Consider the following 18,696-nt stretch of genomic DNA (forward strand, 5'->3'; position numbering starts at 1 on the left):
CGGTGGACTCATGGAAGCGTACAGGGCCATTAATTGCATCCTGCTCTGAAAGACCATGACTCTAGGCAACATTGGTGATGTTGTGAATGGCTTTGCACAAATGGGCTTCCCTAACTGCGGAGTGATGATAGATGGCATGCGTATTCCAATTCTGGCACCAGACCACCTAGCCACCGAGTACATGGATCAGAAGGGGTATTTCTCTATGGTTCTCCAGGTGCTTATGGATCACTGTGGGCGTTTCACGGACATTAGTGCAGGCTGGTCCGGAATGGTGCATGATGCATGCATCTTTTGGAACACTGGCCTATTCAGGAAGCTGCAAGCAGGGACTTTCTTCCCAGATCAGAAGATCACCATAAGGGAAATGGAAATGCCCACTGTGAGCCTGGGAGATCCTGCCTACCCCTTAATGCCGTTGCTTATGATGCCATACACAGGGCACCTTGACAACAGCAAGGAGTAGTTCCACAACAGGCTGAGCAAGTGCAGAATGACTGTTGAGTGTGCTTTTGGCCGTTTAAAGGCCAGCTGGCGCTGCCTATATGGGAGGCTGAACCTGGCCACTGACAATATTCCTATGCTTATAGCGGTGTGCTCTACACTCCAAAATATTTGCGAAGGGAAGGGTGAAAGCTTCACTCAGGGCTGGACCGCTGAGGCTCAGCACCTGGAGGCTGAATTTGAACAGCCAGAGACCAGGGCTATTAAAGGGGCGCAACATGGGGCCATAAGGATCAGGAATGCCCTGAGGCAGCAATTTGAAGCTGAAAGCCACTAATATTTGTTGCTATGCTTGGGAGTGCAGTGCTTGTAATGCTGGGAGGTGATTGTGATTGGTGCAGACGATGCACTGTGAAGGTTTAAGAAAACTGCCTGTTGCTTTGCTGGGCTCTGTTTGCTTTCAGTGAATGGAATAAAGAGTGCTTTGGAACCAACACAATTCTTTTATTAAAAAACAACAACCGGAGGAGAGAGACAAACAAAAAAACACATCAGCACTGTGGGGGATGGGAGAAGGGAGGGTCCCAGGAGGAGGTGGGGTCCAGGGACAATTAAAGATTTGTATATGTCCAGGTATCATATGCAACCTTCTCCTTTGGAGTACAGTGCAGCGGGTACTGTACTTCAGCAGGGCTAACCTGCAGAGGGACGGGTGTTGAGTGCAGTGGCTACTGGGAGTCCGCAGGGCTGGCCTGTGATGGGGGAGGAGTGGAATGCAGCAGGTACAGACTGGAGCCAGGAGGTTGATAAGAGTGTGTTGGCGGGGTCTGGGGGGCGCATGGGAAAGAGTTTTGTGACAGCGGCTGCAGGGGAGGGCGGGCACAGAGCTGCTCAGTTACAGTGCTAGTAGCGCTTGGAGCTTGTCTGCTTGGCACTCCATAACGTTTAAGAGCTGCTCTGTGGCTTCACCCTGGCACGCCGTGTTCTCCTTTCGGTCTGTCTTCTCGCTGTCCTGCCACTCCTTCAATTCTTGTTTTTCAGCTGCGGAGTGCATCATGACATCATGCAGAAAGTCCTCTTTAGTTCTTCCTGGTCGCATTCTAATTCTGTGCAGCCATTCAGCCGGCGATAACAAAGAGGGAGGCTAGACTCCCAAGGTCATATCTGTGAAGCCAAAATGCAACATTTTACAGAAGCAGTATTGTTTGCAACACACAGACCACTGATTCAGTGACTTAGAACACAGCCACTCTTCACATACCTGTCACTAACTGGCTGACCCCAGGCAAGCACACATGAGCCACAAGACCCCCAGAATGGTGAGTAACCGCAGGCAGGGGAAATCTGTGTTCCAGGACCACATTGTACACTGGGCACATGGCTGTTGGGGAGAGCCAGCACTGTAGGGGGGCCTTATAATCATTCCTGTCCCCACATTTTCTACAGGCTGGGTTCATTATAGAAGATATCTCGCTTCTGAGGGTGAGCAGGGAATCAAGGGAGGGTCTTCTCCAAGACTGTGGCTTCCGCCCTGGCCCTTATGTGCCCTGTGTGCAGCAATGGTCTCCCCCACCCACCATGACTGCAGAGTGGCGTGGGAAAGTTACCCTTAAAGGGGCAAGAAACAAAGCAGCTCTGCCAAAGAACCTGCAGCAGCGGATTGCCCAGTATCTCCATGAGAGTTTCATGGAGATATCTGAGGCAGCTTCCTGTGAAGTGAAGGAGTCAATCAACACCCCGTTCCACCACTCAGACTAGCCATGTGGTGGTAGCGCACCATAGAGAAACAAGCCTCCTTTATGCAACCCTCCTGCCCCCAACAACTCGCTTCAGCAATTCCCAAAATCAAAGCCACTTACCAGGGGCCTCCTCTCCTGTTTGCACATCACCAAAATCTGACAGCTCGTGACTGACCAGCCTCCTCTGGGGTACAGAAGAGCTCCTGGCTGCATGCATCTCTGACCTCTGAGTCATCCTCTGCCTCTTGGTCCCCCTCCCCTTCCTCATCCAAGATTTCCGCCTCCAGGAAAGCCTGCCCACTCTCGACTGGCACACGAGCCACCGAAGTATCCGCAGTGGAGGTGGGGTTGCCACTGAGTATCGTGTCCAGCTCTTTGTAGAACCGGCAGCTCGTGGGCGCAGCACCGGAGCGGCGGTTTGCCTCCCGCGCCTTGTGGTAGATGTTCCAGAGCTCCTTCACTTTGACCCTGCACTGCAGTGTGTCCCGGTCATGGTCCCTTTCTGTCATGCATCGTGAAATCTGTCCGTAGGAAATAATTCCTACAGCTGGAGCGCAGCTGGGACTGGACAGCCTCCTCTCCCCAAATGCTGATGAGGGCCAGCAGCTCGGCATTGCTCAATACTAGGGATCGCTTGGTGCGTGGAGCAGACGTGGTCACTTGGAAAGATGCACTGAGACCACTGCACGCGTCACCCAGCAAACAGGAAGGGGACTTTCAAAGTTCCAAAGGAAAGTACGGGGTGGGGCTGACAGTTGGTCACCTGAGGGCAGGGCAGTAGAGTTCAAACCGATGACTAGAGAAGCGAGAACAGGCATTGTGGGATACCTCCTGGAGGCCAATCGCAGCGCTGCAATCACGTAGGGAGTCTACACTGGCACCGCGGCACCGTAGCCTCAGCACAGACAGCTGTACGTCGCTCGTCGGGGTTTTTTTTTTTAAAAGCACTGCAACTGTGCCAGTTTCTGTGCACGAAGTGGCTTGGCAGTGTGTGCACCTCAGGAGTTACAGTGCAGAAAGCTGCTTTACTGCACAGAAACTTGCCAGTGTAGACAAGGCCTTAGCTTCACCATGCCCCCTGTGGTGTGTGGCCCTGGGCAATTGCCATGCTTGCTACCCTTTCATGCCAGTCCTGGCTTTTACATACAGAAAAACAGCTGTTGTTGCACAGCCGGGCCATGGAGTTTTTATAGCATGTTGCGGGGGCCTCAGAAAGAAAAAGGTCGAGAACCCCTGGTTGAGATTGTTTTAAAACATTGGGCACTTGTAACCATTCCCTGCTCTGTTCTCAGCCACATGCAGAAACGAAATAAGGATAACAGCTAGGGTACTGGACTAGCACTCAGGAGACCTTGGTTTACTTCCTGGCTCAGCCATAAACTTCCTGTGGACCGTAGGCAAGTCACTTAATATATCTAGAGCCTTAATTATTAATTATAATAATTAATCATTGTAATTCTTCCCTACCTCACAGGGGTGTTTTGAAGATAAAATCCATTAATGATTGAGGCACTCAAAGGTGATGACGACTGTACAAGTACCTAGACAGAAACATGGCTCATTCAAACAGCATGTCCTATTCTAAGAATGCAGGATCCCACGGTTGCCCCGAATACCTGTAGTCTGTACAGGATGGTCCCAACCCCTCAGCTACCTGCCTGCATCCTCTTCGGGGTCACCTCTTCTGACATGGCTCCAGCCAGTATCGCTTTTGCCATTTCTTTTACTGCTGCCACTGGCCTCCAGCTGCTGCTGCTGCTGCCAGATGTTTCCCTTGAGCTGGGCTGCTTCATCAGCTCTTGACTGCCCCAAGTGTGAGACCAGCAGCTGACACACTCAGGGGTAGCTCGAGTTTTTGATCCCTGACACAAGGCGTTGGGTAAGAGGCAAAGATGTAGAAATGCCTCTTGGAACAGGGCTTCTAAGGGTCTGTCTACACTGCAGCTGGCAGGGTGCTTCCCAGTGTGGGTGGACAGACAAGCACTAGCTCTGCTCAAGCTAGCATGCTAAACATAGCTGTGTGGACACTGTGGCGCAGGCAGCACCATGGACTAGCCCCCTAGTACAGACCAGGGAGTTGGGGAGGCTTGCACATGGGTGGCTAACCTGTACCACCAGCTGTGCTGCAGCATCCACACAAAGCTGGTGCGTGTCTGTCCACCCAGGATGTGGGGAGGGGTCAGTTCCAGTTGCAGTGTAGACAGACCTTAACAGTCCCAGCTGCTGACAACTGGGAACGTGAAAGAGGCAGGCTGGAAGAGGAAGATGAGTCCTCCATCAGCACCAGATTTGGACTCATCCTATTTCAATTTAAACTGTGTTATGTCTTCCAAAATCCAACTGGAAAATTGCACCTTTAAATTTAACTACAATAGGACAGGGGGAGGGGAGGGAAAATGCCATGAGCAGCCCAGTGTTTATCACCAGAAGGAAAGGAGCCAGGAAAGGGGAAGTGGGAGGAGAAGTGAGGTTCCAGGAATTGTTAGCTGCACTTACAGGAAAAATATAATGACCCTCCATTTCTGGAACAGAGAGACAGTCAGTGTTGCAGTAATGGAGATGTTTTGTTGTAAAACCCGTGCACATCGTTTCCTCCTGCACCTCTGCTAGTACACCTCACTGTGCAGATGTTACTCTTGTATCTCTGGCAAAGGCAGAGGGGCCAGTCTCTGCATTCTGGAACATCTACTGCGCAGCTAAGTAGTGCTGCGGTGTAAATGATTAATAAAACAACAACAAAACCCAAATCTTTGTAGAGTCCTGGAGTCTGAGCTGGTTCCAGGTTCTTTAGGAGGGACAGAGAGTGTAAAGAATCCTAGCTCTGAGTTAGCAAGTATACTGCAAAGATGAGAGATGGTTCAATTTCACTGGGATACATCTCATAAACATAGAAAGCTTTTGAGGTGTACTTCCTTTTAAATGTCCAAAAGGAGCAGTTCCTGAGATTTTGAGAGATAGGAAAGTGAAGGCCTCAGGCTACCTGTAGGAATGAGAAGGCTGCTTTTTATGTTTTAGTAATAGGATTTTCTAGGTTGGGAATTAAGAACAGGGGGATTCATTCTTCCCAGGTGATCTTGTCATGTCCTCCTACTGCTTCCTGCCACATCCGTGCACGTGCTAGTGCGCCGCGCTGTGCACATGATCATTCACACTCAAGCAGCTGGCGTTGCAGGGAGATGCTTCATATTTTGAGGCTGTCTGCTGCAGCCGCAGGTATTGGGGCCAGTGATGTAGACCCACCTGTTCATTGCATCTCTATACTGACCAACTGCAGTGCAGAGTTGATTCAGGCAATGCTACGTAGTCCAGGGCTGATCAGCAGTGGGTGGTTGGTGCTTGACTGGTAGCAACTGGAGCTACTCTTCTTTGCCATAACTGAACCCTTGTCTTCCCAGACTAGCTGTGCACAGAATCTAAATGGTTTCTTGGATCCTTAGTTGACAAACTGATTGTAACCTTCGCCATTGCAGTCCGAGTCATCCTTTATTTATAGCTGTAATATCACTGCAATTTGTGGTTTAAGTTTGCCCAGTTTCAAACTGAAAAGGAAAATGACAATGAGTGTCTAATCTTGCAGCCTTCATGAGGAAGCCATAGGACAGTACTTCTCGACTTGTCATCACTCTTCATCTTATTTTCTCCAGTATCACTGGAAAGATCTAAAAATGCATCCTACTTTTCACACATCTGTTGGCTATCATGGAGCAAATTCAGCCCAGGTGTAATTGAGTGTAACTCGACTTATTGAGGTGGCACCCACCTACATTAGGTCTGAATTTGACCCTATTTGCTAAATAAAGGTGTTATTAATATGAACAAAAGTATTGTCAATGTTAGGCCTCAAACTTCCAGAAGCTTCAAAGAGCAAGTTTTGTAGAATTAAACTGGAACTTGTGGTCAGGATGAGCTGCAACCAGATAACACTTTAGGCTAACTCATATGTATTGAGATAATCTATGCACCTGGGCATAGCTTACTCGATACATATTGACCACAGTTGAGATAATTGGCTACATGGAGATAAGCTATGCACCCGCGCATAGCTTATAATATTAAAGTAATCACACTAAGAATTTGGCCCACCCTGATTGGTTGGTCTGTTTTAAAACATGGCTGACAGATAAGATAAAAAGTATGAAGGCACAGGACTGTGTGTGTGTGTGTGTGTGTGTGTGTGTGTGTGTGTGTGTGTGTGTGTGTGTGTGTGTGTGTGTGTTTCCGTCATAAGGCAAACCTAACCCACACCCCCTGAACCGAAGAGACATGCACTTCTCGACTGTCTGTACCTGGCCAGTGTGGAAGACGACCGACTGAAGGGCAACATATTTTCGGACGAATGCAGGGTAAGATTATGGAGTAAAGAAGTCTGGTTGCTTGAACTAAATTGATCTTAGTTGTATCGATACTGTAGTATAAACCAGTGGTAAGTAGCTGGTGGATAATAGCTTTACATGTACTTGTGCTTGTCTTCAGTATAACTAGCCAGGCCAGGTGCATGTAAGGTTATTGTTCTTTAGCTCCTTGATGAGTGGTAACTTTACATGTACTTGTACTTGTCTTCAGTATAACCTGCCATTTATACTAATTCTTATACAATGCTTGTCTTTACTTTTTCTTTTCTTATTTTGTCTGTGTTGCTTTTATAGCTGAAAAGCATTAAAAACCTTTTTTGAGGAATAATTAGTCGTTTTAATTTGTCTTATACGGGCACTACTCAACCTCATTACATCTGTGTTGGGTGGCGACCACCCAGGGCTGAATTAGGGCCCTGAGGCATGTCTCCTTCTTCCTTCATCTCTGCAAAAGGAAAACTGGATTTGTATTGATCTCTCTTTCCTGTGAGATATGGAGGATGTGGTGTTCATGTTGTCTTTTAGTGCATATGCAAGAGACCTCTAAGAAACTCAGCAGTTTTGTTTTGCTATGAGGTTCATGGGTTTGACTCAAAGCCCACTGAAATCAATGGGAAGGTTCCCTTGGCTTCAAAGACGTTTAGATCAGGAGCCACGTGAACATTTTCTTTGGTTACAGTCTTCATCTGTCACCTCCCATGAGTTTTCGGTCTGAACAAAGCCAAGTTCTCCAAGTGAAACTCCATTTCACCTGGCTGAAATGTCAAAAGCCACAACCACAAATACAGTATAATTCCATATAGTAATCCTGGACCATGGAGACCTGAGAGCAAGTCCCTGCTCTGCCATAGACTCCCTGTGTGACTTGGGCTAGTCACTTAGGTCCAGATCCTGAAAGATATTTAGGTGCCTAATTCCCATTGATTTCAATGGAAGTTTGGAGCCTAAATACCTTTGAGGATCTAGGCTTTAGCCTCTCTGTGCCTCAGTTCCCACTCTGTAAAAGGGGGTAGTAGCTCTTCCCTACCACACGGGGTGGCATGTGGATAAACATTAAACATTATGAGAGGCTCGGATATAATGGTGAGGGAGTTATATAAGTACCTTAAATGGCTAGTGAGATACATAGATTTCAGTGGGAAACTATAAATCTGATTGTGATGCAGAGTCAAAAACTGACCCAGGATCTCTCAAAACTGGGATCAGGTTTCTTTTACATCTGTGAATGATAGCAAACCGTATGATGTTTGTGCTTTGAGATTCAAGTGTGAGATTAAACCTGAAAAGGTGAGCGTGGGATGATTTTGGAACTCAGTGTGAACAGTTAGCAAAACTCTAGTATTCCATTTCTCTTTGTCTCTTGATGAGATCCTCCACTGCATGATTTGAAAGCTTCAGAGCAGGGAAACAGCTTGGCTGCACTGCATGCTATTGTGATCCTTTGATCATTTTAATTGCCATGTTTAACAGCAGCTTGAGCTATTTAAAAAAAATAAATTCATGTTTTTTAAGGTAAGAGAATTACTAGAGTGATGTCTGCTCTGTTAAAATAATACAATATTTAATTTGCTTCATCATATGTTTTATGGTCCAGCCATTGTGAGATGCTGCCTAGTTTGGAAAATGCGGGATAAAGACAACTTTTGGGAAGCTGATTAAGCTGTTTACTTAAACGTAAGCTTCGTTTTGTCTTTTGTATAAAGCATAGTAGTAAGATTTGGCTTTCTCCTGCACTGGGAGGGCAAGCTGCCTGTGTAGACAATGGTAGTTCATCCACTTATCTATCTGCCTCCTGCACAGGTTGGCTGACTGCTCGCTCCCCATTTGGCTGGGGATTATGACACTGTCTTTAAACTAGGGTCTCTTGCAAAAACCTGCGGCCTTTGCACCTCTAGAACATTTTACATAGTAGGCTTTTCTGCCTTTGCTCCCTAATCTTATCAGAGTAATTTGAATACAAAACAAGGTGCAGGCCTCTGAGTATTATCTAATCACTAATCTCTCTTTATACGTGTGTGCATGGGTGTTTTTGGGAAAGATCACATTTGCCCATTGATAAGGAAACCGCTCTCCTCCGCTGAAGAGGGCTTGCCAGCTGTGCAATTTTGACAATATTATATTGGGTATTATAAAATGTCATTCATCCAGTGTCTTCTTCCAGTAAACATGACCATTGTTTAGATAAATAGGTTTTGCTCTTTATCTAAGCTCTGCTGTACAGTAATGAGGAAGAACAAGTGATAAGCAAAACCTCGGGCGTCTATGGTTGTACAAAACATAGTCAAATTTATCTGAACCTGTGGGCCACCCCAACAAGTCCCACAACCCTCCTCCTGCCAAAACAGGCCCAAACTTCTTGCTGCTTTGGGTGGGTTTTGCTTGAGATGTAGCGTGAGGTCCACTGGCTTGCTAAGCCCTACAGTCTTCACTTTCTTTGTCATGCTGCCGGTGGTGTCTCACTCCCCATCTGAGGGACCTGGTTCTCTTGGGCTTGGCCTGGCAGTTTCTTTCCCCTGCAGTCCAATCAGTATTCATCTAAGGGGGATGACTGAATGGCTTGCTCTGATGCTTCAGCACCCTGGTGGCTCTTGTTGATCTGACACTTTTGAATGTAAAAGGCTCACTGCAGCAAGGGGAAAATCTCAAGTGTGTGAGATCCCTCTCTCTCAATTTCCCTCCTACCTTGATTTGAAACCCAACAGCCTTCTACGCAGTAGCTACCCCGCACACTGTAGTGGCGCTGTTGCCAGGTGCTGGCGGAGGAATAGTGTGGTACTTTTGCATAAGGATAGCTTAATGGTTCTACCTGTCATGGTGGGAGGGATTTGAATGCAACTCCCAGAAGTTAATTCTGAAAGTGAGTGAAGGGAACTGGCTACTCAGTCATACTCTGAGGATAAACTGAAGACAAAGTGGTATGGCCGTCCCCTAGACCTACCCCTTCCCCTTTTCCCCCAAGAAGATTTGCCTCTGCAGGTAAGAAGAAGAGCAAAGATATGGTTGGAGGATGTAGGTCTATCTTGACACCTCTTTGGATGGGGTGACCTTTGCCACACTTTCCTGAAGGTCTAAATATTGTTTTTGTGTTAAAGGCTGAATAAACATCCCTGTGTGTGTGGGTTCTGTAGTGTCCCTTGCAATAGATGAGAGAAAGGACTCAGATGTGGTTTCTCCACTTGGGACATTGGAGGCATGGAAGTTATTATTAATTATTTCTATTACAGTAGAATCTAGAGGTCCCAGGCAGGATCCGGTCCCCGCTGTGCTGGGTTTTGTACCAACATAAAATGATAGTCAGTCCTTACCGCAAAGAACATGTGCAGTCTAAGGCTCTGATCCTATGAACTACCCAGGGAGGGATGGGCTGCTTTCAGAGAGACTCTGTGCTGGCTCAGGGAACAACAGAAGAATGGCCATACTGGGTCAGACCAGTGGTCTGTTTAGCCCAGTACCCTGTCTTCCGACAGTGGCTGAGGCCAGATGCTTCAGAAGGAATGAACAGAACAGAGCAATTTATTGAGTGTTCCAACCCCTGTCATCCAGTCCCCACATCTGGCAGCCAGAGGCTTAGGGACACCCAGAACATGGGGGTTGCATCCCTGACCATCCTGGCTAATAGCCATTGATGGACCTATCCTCCATGAACATATCTAGTTCTTTTTTGAACCCAGTTATACTTTTGGCCATCATAGCATCTCCTGGTATCCATCAGCATGGAGCAGCTTGCAAGATCAGGGTCTAAGCTCCCTGGATCTCTAGCTTGCAGACTGAGAACAAAGTTTGGGTTTTATATTGTCACTACCCAGGATCTACCTAAGGGTATGTCTACACTGCAGTCAGGAGGTGTGATTGCAGCACACGCAGGCACATCTGAGCTGCCTTGTTAAAAATCACTGCATAGCTTGGTGACCTGAACTAGCCCTTCAAGTACGTACCCAGGGCGGGATTGTACTTAGGCAGCCAGCCTGTGCCACTGTGGCTACACTGCTATTTTTAGAGAGCTAGCTAGATCCAAGCTAGCTTGGGTGTGCCTACCTGTGCTGCAGTCATGGCCTCCTGATTGCAGGGTAGGCGGCGTACCCAAAGGCACAGCCTACACCAAGCAGTCACGGAACAGATTGCTGACTACATTGTGGCTTCTTGGTGTACTTTCTTGAACCCAGTTATGAACCTAGTTGTGATTTGTCCATGTGAGAAGAGTTTTCAGCATTGTGACTTGCCTCAGGTTTTTTCACCAATGTGTCAGAAACAAAACAATTAGCCTTTCCATTTGACAGGCAGGAGAGGTGGTTAAGATGGGCCAGTGCTTATGAGGCAGTAGGCGCTCCATTTTAATTCAGAGCTCCTTAGCGTCTGAAACCAAGGAAATTTCTGTCATCAACTTCAACGGTAGCTGTATCCAGCCCATAATTAAGTGGTGGTGGCAGACAGGGGAATCAAACCACCCTATCCAAGAGAGTGGGGCTGGAAGGGAAGGCTAAAACAGTGACACTTTTTACGTACAAAAAATTAACAGTCTGGAGAGAACCCATATTTCTTCATTACAGCGAAATCCTGTGGAGCCTGTATCTTTTCGTTATCACAGAATCCAAGGGCCTGCTCCTGCATTTGCTGTGCACCAAAAATTTTGCGGAGTCAATTGCTCTGCTACTGCAAAATGTTCTTTGTTACACTACCACTGCTTCACAGCCACTCCTCCCGCTCTTCTGGTGGTGTGCTTTATTTCCCCTCTCCTGGATGAAGTGCCAATTTTCTGGGACAGCCACATGCACAGCACCTCTGCACTCAGCCGCTTGTAAAATGCTACCCAAGCAGCACAGGGAAAATCTGTATTTGTTTTTCTGGGGAGGAGTTTGCTCTTTGCTGCAATAAATTGGACAAATGATGTTTTCACACCCACCCTCCTCCTCATATCACTCTTGCGCTCTTCTGGAGCCTGAAAACAAATCCTCCCCAGCAGCAACTCTGAAAGGAATCATAGAATATCAGGGTTGGAAGGGACCTCAGGAGGTCATCTAGTCCAACCCCCTGCTCAAAGCAGGACCAATCACCAATTTTTGCCCCAGATCCTTAAATGGCCCCTCAAGGATTGAACTCACAACCCAGGGTTTAGCAGGCCAATGGTCAAACCACTGAGCTATGCCTCCCTAGACTGATTGCCTGATTTGTGTGGATGTCCTAATGCTGTTTCGCACATCTGATCAGGAGTGCATTTCTGCAGTGTTGTGTTGCAGGCAAGATTAATGCTGAATCAAGTGACCAGTATTCAGTTTGACCCAAGAGGCATCAGAACTCAGGTACTGGTCAGCAACTGAGGGGTAGAAAAAGCCCCAAACCATCATATTCAAATTGGTTGCTTCAAGTAATTATTTAATGGGTCAGATCTTTAGCACCAGGCATACGTCAATGGTCTGCAAAGTTGCTATGCCATTTGGCACCAGCTGATGATCTGGCTCTGTATATTTATTGATAGTAATTGCTTGATGTTTTTTCCCCTCAGCAGCTACATGCAGTATCACCAGTATGGAACTGTACAGGGGACACACACTTTCTCATAGCCAGTAATTTTGTCTTCTAGTTGCATGCCAGCCCCCCAGCCCCATAGATTCACCATGTTGGCCTTGTCTGTATGTTGCATTATGATTGATTTTATTACTTTTGTGGCTTTTGCTGAAAAATTGAAATCTTATTTCTGAGTGATTAAGCAAACCGTAAAATGGAGACCATTCCTTCACTTCTAAGATGTAAACACAGAAGAACCCTGATGTTCACACACACACACACACACCCTTTTAAGATATAGGGCTGGAAATCATCTATCATTATCTGTTTATTCTCTGTAGCTCTTTATGTTCAAATACCATACCATCCCCACGGCAGGTGTGCATCTGTGAAGATGCTATATTGATAGCCCTGGAAACTGAAATCCTCTCAAATATATCAACAGAGCAGCTTTGCAAGCTTCTGGCTGCAGTTTTGCAAGCTTCTCAGGTTATGTGACTCAAACTTGACCTCTAGGGATTACCGCTAGTGGTGAGAAGGTAGTTCATTCTCTATGCTGATTTTAATTGTCCTTTCTGATGAGATTCTCAATCAGTGCCAACTGGGCCATGGAAACCTGTCCACTAGGAACTAGACACCACCAGATTATTTCAGATATAGTAGGTCACCAGACAGCTGTCTCCTGCTAAGAATCTGGGCTGGATTTGAACTGTGCCCCAAAGGCAGAAGCCTCTTCATCCCCTAACATTCCCTCAAGCCATCCGGTCTCCAAAAGGAACTCTTCGAACCTCTAAATAACGTCATGTTACAGAGACTGCTAAAGAAATTAGATTACATCTAGAAATCGCACAGGGGTAAAACACTCCCCTTGCTTTTAACACTAAATTGCTTCATTATAATTTCCAGCAAGAGAGCATGTGATTTGTCATGTGCATTGTTATCTTTCTCAATTAATACTTTCCACAGGAGTTCAGGTTTAAGCATCTCCCTTTCTCTTCCCAAGCTCTCCACATTTCCCAGACTGTTTTCCAGAGCTACAGATCATTCCGTTTCTGAGATGCTGCATTTCTCACCTGCTGATTGCAATTAGCAACTGCCAGCTGGGACCTGGTGTGCTGCTGAAGAGCTAACAAGAAGTGGAGAACAGCATGAGGCCTAGACAGTACGTATGCTTTGAATATATAAAAATGCTGCTTTGTGTTTATGAGAACACACCACTGCAAACAAGATTTCCATGCTCCTACATGAATGTAGCTTACTTTCCTTCGTGCCATAGTTATGTATTACTTTTTCATACAATACAAGCATGGGTTTACTAGTAAGGCAACATGTGGGGGAATAAAGAATAGCATAGGTAAAAGCGAAGCCAACAACGACCTTGTTAAGCAAACCTTTCACATAGTACTATCCTCAGGCAGTGTCAGTCATGATGGGGCCACGTTACCTCTGTTTGTGTCAAAAGAAGCTCATTAGACTGACAGCTAAAACTCCATAGGCATAGCTGAAATTACAGTGCTGTAGCATTCAGGAGACCTGAGCTTGTGGGTATCATGCTCTCTGGGGTCGGATTGTACCTGCCAACTGCCAGAGGAAAAAGAGCACAAGGAATCTCCCTGCTTCGTGACACACAGGAGCTGACCATGATTAAAATCCTGGCCCTTATCTGAAAGCAAGCTCTCTGCTAGTGCATCCATGGGCACTAGCCTCTCCAAAAGGATGGAGGGGCACTTTAAGGGGCAAAGCAATAGCCACGCTGTCCCTGGACTGTGGGAACCCTGGAAGGCATTGGGCTTCCCTGAGGCACAATGCCTGCTGGTCCTCCCGATGGGGCAGAGAGGTCCCTCAGCACTGCCAATGCTAGGAGGGGCTTATCAGGCACAACGAAGGCCCAAGGTGGCACATTCTGGAAGCACACTCAGTACCTAGTGGGGGAGGGTGGGTATCCTATCACAAATTTCCCCAGCAATACGACTGTGCTCATCTGAAATGCTAAACTGAAATGTGCCAGGGGACGTGCACAGACAGGCAGAGTGGGGAATATAAAAATATAATCTCCTTTTGCTTCAGCCACATGTTGCATGCAGAGGCCTAGTCAGTCTCTGAGTGGGAGAGGCAGCTGGTGCTTTGCAGCTGCTGTCTGTGTTATCAATACTCTGCTTCCTTTGATACGGTATAGCCCTGAAGCATTGCAATGCCCGTGTCACTCATGTTTGGCACTTCATCATCTCCTTGTGTGGGTCGTGGTGTGTATGGTATTCTGCATGTACTGTAATGCAACAAACCCAGGACTTTGCAGGACATAGGCTCTATGGGGTATTGGTTTGAATACTCAGCTCAAGCTCTGCAGGGGGCTCAGTATTGTAACTGCTACTTGCATCTGCATGGGTGCTGTGGTAGTATGGCCGGTGTACCATGAGTTCAAAGGCAAGAGCTGTAGATGATCCAAAGGCTACATCTTGTGGGCTCTGTAGCACCCATTTCCCAGTAACTTTCCCTTAATTCTCCTGCTGCTTGTCAAGACATTTAGATTAAGGCCGACGGAAAGGGTAAATATGCTTAGCGTAGCTCAGAAGTCCCGAAGGACAGTTATGTAGGAGGATACAAAGATAATTCCTCCCCCTTGGCCACCTCACCAAAGGAGCCCCTTTCAGCTTGCCTCTTGCTTGGTGTCTTTGCTCCTGAGTCTTTGCTCCTTAGATCTTGCAATTCTGGCTTGTCTCTGCTCCCAGTGTCCTGGTCTTATTTAATATTCCTGTTGGCCACCGACTCCTCTACAATCAGTCTTGTTGATGATCTCATTGTGATGGGTTCCCCCCAGGGTGCCACTTGGAACTGAGATACCACTGAGCCCACCTGTCCCACCAGCCTGGTTTCCCCTTACTCTGTGCTGCTGGGATAGGCTCTCAAGCTCCCTTCGAGCACAAACACAGATAGAGACACACCCAGCTGCAGCTTTATTCACACAGTTGCTGAAATCAGCTCTGCATGGGAGAGCTCAGCTAAGGAATTGCCCAGCATGCAAGTGCACACCCCCCTCTGGAGTGTACACCCCAAATTGTATCGTCTTGCACTGCACAGAGAACTATACAGCATAAGCTCATAAAATTCTCCCTCTCCCTCAATGTGGAGAGAGATATGCAACAGCTTTCTGCCCCAAGTCTGAGTTCCACACTGGTTTTAGAGAAAAAACAAAACAAATTTATTAACTACAAAAGATAAATTTTAAGTGATTATAAGGGATAGCAAAGAGATCAAAGCAGATTGCCTTAGTAAATAAACAAAAACCACAAACTGAGCTTAACATACTAGATAGGTAGGATATAAATTAGCAAATTCTCACCCTGAGTGATAAACAGGCTGGCAGATTCTTAAGGCACAAGTTACCTTGGGTTTCCCAGGTTTTCGTACACAGACTAAAGATCCTTCTAGCCTGGCACCATCACTTCCCCCTTCCCACAGTTCAGTCTTTGTTCCTCAGGTGTGTTGTTGCAGGGAAAGTGAAGTGCTCCATGATGTCATTTTCCCCCTTTTATATCTTCTCCCCAATTGCTGGAAAATTCTTTTGCTGTGACTTGGGTCAAACAGTTCCCATTGTTTCAGTGCTATCTCTGAGCGGTTTCTATTGTACACAGTTCCTGCGGTAATCCTTGTGCTTGTGTGCACTTCCCCATTAACATTGTTTGGCCTTTTTACTGTCGTACCCTGAAAGGCTGCTTGTGGGTGTTTCCAACCTCAGGACATGTTTTAGCAACACATACATAGCCAAACTTCATAACTTCACATACGATGACAGCACATGCAATCCAATGAGATATTACTGCCTAGCAGATCACGACTTTTAGAATGACACCTCACAAGGCATACTTTGTATAAGACATATCCTAATTACATGACAATGGTGAATATTGGGGTGTCAGGGTGTCACACCCATCTCTTCTTGATGGCCTCTACCTGTAGGTGACAGATTACAAGTCCTGAAGTAGTTATTGGAAAGCATATTCCACTACCAAATTTCCTGTGTGTAGCTCATTCCAGCTTCATGTCCAGTAACCCAATTCACTGATACTCGTTTACTGTCTGCTGTGCTTGGTACTGCTTCCCGAGTGAGTCAGTACCCCTCTGAAATAGGGATAACTCTTTAAGGACTTTAACTGGTTTTGAGACTGTAGCATACTTGACGAGTGGCTAAGGCATCTCCCCTTTAGAGCCTACCACATAGTGTAATCATGCTAACCTTTCCCCAGGTTATTACCTCCCTAAGCCTCAAGGATTTGAGGTACTATCTTTTGAAGTCTGCCCTGGCAGGCTGTTCCTTCTTAGGTTTCAAGGGCTCTCTGTCTGCAGAAGGAGGGCCGGCGGGGGGGGGGGAGGGAAGGCAAGTGGGGCAATTTGCCCCAGGCCCTGCAGACAGGGTGGAGGCAATTTTGGTGGCGGGTCTTTCAGTCCCTCTCTTCCACTTCGGCAGCAGCTCAATCACTCCGCTTCAGTCTTCTGCAGCAATTCGGCGGCGGGTCCTCCTGTCCTCTTCTTTCTTCGGCGGCACGACTTGGGTTTTTCTTTTTTTTTTTCTTCGCCACTTGGGGCGGCAAAACTTATTTTTTTTTATGGAAGGGGCCCCCAAAATTGCTTTGGTCCAGGCCCCCTGAATCCTCTGGGCGGCACTGTGCAGATGTTTGGCTTCCCATTCAGCCAGGAAGAAGAGGGCTGAGTTTTTTGGACACAATGGCCTTTTCTACTCCGAGAACGAATCACTTCAGGTCCCAGACCAGATCTTCCTGCACATTATTTCTCCATGCTAGAAACTGTCTGCTGGTTCTTTTCTTTTCCACAGGACTCTCTGAGCGGCATTTAAGCTGAGAGATGTAAGGAATTCTCTACTGGTTTAGTACCAGTCTAGCTCCATTAGTGCTAACAACAGTGAGAGCAGCAGTGTAAACCAATAGGTATTATTACTACCATGTCAGCCTCCAGTTCTTTCATAGTGACCAGCATCGTTTTTGAGAAATGATTCTAAAAATCTCTCTGGTGTAGTGACTGTCTCTTTATGCTTGTTTCTGCAGAGCACTGCACAATGGGGCCCTGATCCTTGATTCCTTAGGCACCTACTGTGTTACTACTACCAATAATAATGGCAGTAGAGAAGCTGATCAAGAGGGAAGCAAGCAGAGGCATTCAGTTTCATCAGAAGTCTTCAGCAAGTAAACCCTGGTGATCCAGTCTGTGGTCATGAGAGTGGTCAGAAGGGCTACTCATTGCATCTGAAGATTTTTTTTAAAAGGGGTGGTGATAGAAGGGAATGGTCTGACAAAGAGGAATGGAGAATAGCAGTGGAAGAGAGGGTAAGCGATGGGAAATTTTGGGGTGAGGATAGAATAAAGGAGAAATGTAGAACTGGAGAAGAAATAAAAAGATGGAAAGTCTTGGGGAACGTGTGGTGTACTGAGAGCTGTTTTGGATTTGCACATTATTACTTTAAGAGTGGCGGGGTTTCCTGATCCTGCTTGCAGGCTAGGGGGCTCTGTAGCAAAGCATGCAATCAGAGTCAGTCTTGGAAAAATCAGCTTTAAGCAACATGGGGTTCAGTGGTGCCGCCCTGTCTTCAGGAGCGGCCTGTTTTCTCTCTCTGTGTATTTGGGTTGTTGTGTGTTATTGTTTTGCATTCTAAGAAATAAAGTAGTGTTACGTTACAACCTTCCAGCAAGAGTATGTATGTTTTTATCTACTTTTTGTGTGTATGCTGTGAACATAACAAAAGAAGGAACAGACAAAGAAGGGGGAGACACAGAAATAGCTAACCCAGTGAAAGGGGAGTGGGAGAACCCAGTAGAATGAAAAGAATATGCTAAAAGGAGTGCATGAAAGTAGGAAATCAAAGAGAAAATGAAACAGAGGGATGGAATAAGGGAAAGAAAGAGCAAGAAGAAAGGAACACTTTCCATTTGGATTGAATGACAATTGTCTTTGTGACAGGTTTCAGAGTGGTAGCCGTGTTAGTCTGTATCGGCAAAAACAACGAGGAGTCCTTGTGGCACCTTAGAGACTAAAATGTATTTGGGCATAAGCTTTCATGGGCTAAAACCCACTTCATCAGATGCATGGAGTGGAAAATACAGGAGCAGGTATAAATACATGAAAAGATGGAAGTTGCCTTACCAAGTGTGAGGTCAGTCTAACGAGACAATTCAATTAACAGTAGGATACCAAGGGAGGAAAAATAACTTTTGTAGTGGTTACTCTCATTACCATTTGTTAGTCTCTAAGGTGCCACAAGGACTTCTAATTGTATTTGTGAAGCCATACACTCCTCCTACATGTCTAATAAGATTTCCAAATCCATAGCAGATTCCTATCCATCTGAGGTAAGCACTGTAATGCATTACTCACTCAGCTTCATGTTTCCATGTTTCAGTCAGGTGGTGCCTGCCCTACACAAGAGGAAGGAGAGGGGGCAAGGATCCCTTTCCCTCCTGCCCCCTTAGGTACAGTACTGTCACAGTACTTGCTCTCTCTGAATGCAAGGACATTGCAGTCTCTGGGTGGCCCTGGATTCCCTTCAATGGGCAGGGAGTGGTGGGGCCTTGACCCACCCCCATGCACTAGTTAGCAGAGAACGGCTTGCAAGATGAGAACACAGGCAGCACGCTCCCCCTGCATGACAC

The 18,696-nt window shown here is 46.6% G+C and overlaps 1 long non-coding RNA gene across 1 annotated transcript; it reads left to right on the top strand.

The window, feature by feature from the left end:
- Positions 1–5,987: 5,987 nt before the first annotated feature.
- Positions 5,988–17,734, top strand: LOC114020519. The gene is made up of 4 exons (XR_003565359.3): positions 5,988–6,526; positions 8,130–8,209; positions 13,041–13,199; positions 17,098–17,734. It is a non-coding gene; the product is annotated as an uncharacterized LOC114020519 (long non-coding RNA).
- Positions 17,735–18,696: the final 962 nt, after the last annotated feature.

This window comes from Chelonia mydas, chromosome 1, assembly GCF_015237465.2.
Source record: "Chelonia mydas isolate rCheMyd1 chromosome 1, rCheMyd1.pri.v2, whole genome shotgun sequence".
NCBI classification, from domain to species: domain Eukaryota; kingdom Metazoa; phylum Chordata; order Testudines; family Cheloniidae; genus Chelonia; species Chelonia mydas.